Source organism: Lotus japonicus, chromosome 3 (assembly GCF_012489685.1).
Source record: "Lotus japonicus ecotype B-129 chromosome 3, LjGifu_v1.2".
NCBI classification, from domain to species: Eukaryota; Viridiplantae; Streptophyta; class Magnoliopsida; order Fabales; family Fabaceae; genus Lotus; species Lotus japonicus.
This window is the reverse complement of record NC_080043.1, coordinates 839,025-844,195: the sequence shown is the minus strand read 5'-3', so window position 1 is coordinate 844,195 and position 5,171 is coordinate 839,025. Positions and strand designations below refer to the sequence as shown.

General features: G+C 34.6%; 1 pseudogene; it reads right to left on the bottom strand.

The window, feature by feature from the left end:
* Positions 1–1,456: 1,456 nt before the first annotated feature.
* On the bottom strand, positions 1,457–4,267 carry LOC130749729 (nuclear pore complex protein NUP93A-like; annotated as a pseudogene).
* Between the last annotated feature and the right edge of the window lie 904 nt (positions 4,268–5,171).

The following is a 5,171-nucleotide window of genomic DNA, read 5'->3' as shown; positions in this document are numbered from 1 at the left end:
TTATTGATCATGTTTAGTACCCCTCAAATACTGTTGTGGTGATACTAAACATGTTTAGTTACAAGTTTTTTGTGAAAATTCAAAGTTGTAGTTGTAGTGGCGGTGAAAGTAGGAGCCACGCTGCTACTCAAGGCATTTGCCCTAACCTACATTTGGTCGAGGCTATGTCAAACTTGATTTACTAAGTCTGATATAAATAACTCAAGAATATTAAGTCTTTTTTTTTTGATAAACAAGAATATTAAGTCAATTTTTTTAAAAAGTATATTTCACTAAAAATATCACACTTTAAACCTTTAAATCAGTTTGATATAAATTTTAGTAAATTTAAATAAAGTAGTAATTTTATTAGTAAGTCAATGGTTAAGAAAAGGTTTGATGAAAATACATACATATTTGGGAATATTACTTTAGGGTACATTGTTTTAGATCAATTTTTGTGAATACTCTAATACTACTTTGCAAAACCAAAATTGGCTCATGAAGTACAAAAACAAAAATCATTGAACCGAAAATGCGGTGGAAAAAACGGAAATTAGGAATATTAAAGGCACGCAATATAATAGAGCCACTGGCTTAAAAAATCTTAGAGGAAATTGCTAAGACAAATATAATTGACTCAAATATTGGTGAGAAGATGATGCAAGGTCTAAACTTGTTGAGAAATGTGACATGATTTGTTAATGTTTATGAATTATGAAGGTCCGAGTTCTGATGGTCTGTCAAATTTATACATTGCTAATATAACATACAACGGATGTGCGACATAAAATTTTATAGACACTACACCAGAAAATGACTCGGTGCAATATACCGCAAAGAGTAAGAGTTTCTGATAACTCTTAGAATCTCTTTTCCTTTGATATATACTTTTTTGTTGATTTAGACTAAATTCTTTATAATTACGAATATATAATTCATAGCTAGATTATTTTTTGCAAGACTTTAGATAATTGAGAAGCTTGTGGATACTTCATAGTTCGCAGCACAACATTAAATAAAGGTCTCAAGTTTCAAAAATAAAAAGTTAAGGATTTTAACTTTTCTTATAACCTTGTCATTATATAATTTGGTTACTTAAGTACGTTTTTTGTTTGTTTGTTTTTTCCATCATTATCATGATTTTAAAATATTTGTCATGAGGTAAACTCTTACAAGGCTACATACAAGCGATTAGCAAAAACAGAAGAAAAGGTGATAACAAAATTCATAACCACTGATTGCATCAAACTACTATGTATGTATTTTCATCAAACCTTTTCTTAACCATCAGGTCCAGCAAAAAGATCAATGAGGCCAATCCAAAGGCAGCAATAATTGCCGTCGTATCCTCACTTTTACAACCTCTGCGCAACTCTCTCATCTCTCATATAAATCACGATGCCGGTTCCTCTTTAGACTATTTGCAATAAAACTTGCAAAACATTAGCCATTATGAAACAAGAGCACGTACTAATTGAACATAAAATAGATCTATATCCATTATCAAACAAGAGCACATATTAACCACACCATACCCATACCATATGGAAAGGCTTAGGCTTATTACTTCTGTGGGTGCTATATATTAATTAACACGCTGAGAACTACAATAGTGAACTATGATACTTCAACAAAAGCAACTGAAGCATGGACATAGACACCAAATAAGGAGAGCCACAAGATAATACCTTTGCCCTCAAGGCGTGAAGTGATCCATCAGCTGAGTCCGTCACATAGTCCAGACAAGTGAGAGCAACCTTCAAAAGATCCGGAATACAAGCTTGGACATGAGGAGCTAACTTCTCAAACGTAACACATCAACGGCAATATAAGGGCCTCAGGGATCTAGAGGGAGAAATGGAAGATCATTGTGAAAAATTCCTTTACCAGACTGCAGCACCTGATTTTTCACAAGGAAATCTATAGGCCCCATGAAGAGGGAAAGATGGTATTTCAAGTTATGAAGAAGTAGACTTTTATCTACAACAAGATCACTCCATGACAAAAGATAAATGTAGGGGAAAAGATGAACTTAAGGATCAAATTAAATCATCTTATGGGTGAGGTAAAATCACTACAATGTCCTAAAAATTGCTCTAGGGTTTGTAAAGTTCTTACCTATAAAGCTTTAATTGAGAAAGATTAAGCAAAATTTGAAGAATGTCACTATTATAAAGGCAAAACATAGCCATCAATGGAACAAAGACAATAAGTTGAGAATTATTATGACCTGGCATCTGGGTAGTAAGTATGTCTCCAAAATCTCATTGCCAGAATGGATGAGGCCGGCCAGCAGTCTGGCTCTCACCATCTAATCTTCCAAGGAAAAGGACATAAATAGCTTCTGAGAGGCACTTATTGATGGTATCCAGCGCCATTGAGAAGGAACCCACTCTCTTCTGAATTTCTATAGACTGAACAAAAAGGAATCCAGAGTCAACAAAAGCGAGTTATAAGAGGACTTCAGATGTAATGAGAAAAATGAAGTATGAACAATATTAGTGGGAAGATAAACCTAGGGAGACACAATACAATAAACATATAAATATGAAAAATAATCACATGTAAGCAAAGATATTAAATATTGAAAATGATTGAGTAAGAAAAAATCCTGAATGTCTTAAAAAATATATCAGCTGCATTAGAAAAACGTCTAAAACAAAGAGTGAGGTCTAAAACTGAGGTGATTCCCGTTCCTCAAGAACCTGTTTAGGGTGCAAAGGACAATTCTTATCAGCAGGTAATAGTGTTATAATTTGGTAACATCGATCAGTTGAAGGTTTTCTTTCGTTTCCTACTGTTCAACCAAAGTAAAACACAAACATGAGATAGAAATTACTTTGTCATACATCCCAGCCTCCTGACATTGGCATGCAGCTTCAAATAAAAATTGTTGCCTTGCTTTGGAATCAGTAACAAAATATCCCAATTCCCCTTCTTCTCCAGCACCTCTTGCACCAAGTAAAAGATATATGCCTCCATCCCTTAACAGTAACTCTGTTAGAAGCTGTTTCAGCATCAAATTTCTCTGCCTTTGTTGATCAACATTACCTCTACCAGTCCATGACAACTGGCCACCTCCAACTGCAGCAGCAGCTTGTGCATAATATTCTAGTGCCATTTGGAGATCACCAAGACGAAAATACATAGATCCATATTGCCTAATAAATAATAATGGTGGACACTTCCACATAAGCATCTATCACTCCCAACTTCAGAAAGGACACCGTGATCAGCTAGCACGATTGATAGGTGGGCAGCATCAATCTTTATCTCCTGTTTCCTTAGACAAGTGTAATAAAGCTGGAAGCAATTGAATGCTTAAAAGCAAGATATAGGGGATCTTTTCCATTTTTTTGGGTAGTATGATGCTCCAAACCATCCAAACTGTATCGAATCAGACCATCATCACTTAGAACAATATATGAAGATCCACCAGGGAAATCCCACACAGCTGACAATTTGAACCACAAGAAATCCTCTATTGTACTAAAGAGAGTTGGTTGATCTCTAAGCAGGCGACCGATATGCCTTCGAGAACCTGATATAATGGCAAATATAAGTATTTTTTTCTTGTCATTTCCAACTCGACCTACTCGATACCAGTTCTCAATATTCTTTCACATTCCTCAGATGCAGCACCTGCAATCTTTTCTGCTACCATTCCTCCTGTATTATTAACAATAATGTTACTTACACACCTCTCATTTGAGGTGGAAGAGGTGGAATGAAGAGAGAGATAGGAAGAAAAGAAAAAGTAAAAGAGAGAAAGTATGAGATTTGATAGATGATAAGAGGAGAGAAATAGAAATAAAAAGAGGTGGAAATTAAGTGTTTAAAAAATGAGGTGTGTATATATCATTTTTGTATTATTAATCCACGATCATTTATTGGTATAGAATAAGAAGTAACCACAGTATGCACCAGAGTAGCAAATTGATGTGAAGCACGAGAAGACAGGGCACCATTTCTTCCTTCATCATAATAACCAGACCTCAGGCAAAAATATTATATCTGCCACATAAAAGAAAGAAAGCTTAGCTCACCATCGAGATCAATTTCAAGAAGCAAAAGAAAACTAGATATATCAGTGAATTAAGTTAAACCAAGGAAAAAAACATGAAAGAAAAGAAACGATAAGACTAACTAATTTTTAGGGAAGGCAAATTGGCAGTGAAGGCTAAGGTAATAGAGATTTGTGACCATGCCCCATTTAACAAGAAAACCCAGACACAGACTCGAGTACCTAGCAAATGGATGTCTATATAGCTGGACCCGAACCCATTACCCCCATTTCAGTTGAATGAGATGTCTCTCCTCCTTCAATAATCTTTTTTTAACAAACTAGTAAAAAACAAATATAACTATACAGGACACAACGGTAATGATTTTTTTATTTCAACAATGCAAGGAAGGATGCAATACTTATGCCATAGATTTTTACCGATGTAGTTTTATGAATATATCTTAGCTGATCTACAATTAAATACATAAAGAAACCAAACCACATATTAATTACACAAATCGACTGTGTGTAAAGAGTATAAAGATTTTATTGACAAGGTACTAAAACTTCACATAAAAACACTGACTACTTTTACTTTGCTTATGGAAAAATGGGACAGTAGATAGAAAAATCAGTTATACCACGCATGCTACAATACCATGATATATCAAATGTGAAAAGTAAAAATTATATAAAAACGAAAACCAATAATAACCGTCATAAAAATATAGCTCTCTAACTCTGACAAGAATCAATCAAGATGTGATGTAATGTAATGAAAAAAAAAATCAAAGAGCATGATTCCAACAATTTATTTTGATCAATGCAAGCAAATTACAAAAAATAACAGTATGTGGTAAGAACACCAATAAAATTAATGCATTTTGAATCAATTTAATGTATAATGATTGATAATTAAATATGATAGTTAAACCAAGATGAATAAGAAGCAATGTGAAAGTGAAAAAAACCTGCTGCAAATACTACTCAACACTTGTTGCCTCAACAGGAACAACCGCGGTTGAGTGGCAGCATTCGAACCGAATCGGACCACCATCAATGAGCATGAGCCCTTTCACCGGTGCCGAATGTGTGACTTTCGTCGCCGGAGCTGAAACATCTTCTCTCTCTCAGTCATCGCAGCCTCTTTCTCTGGATCGTCTCTCTCTCTCCCTCTTTCTCT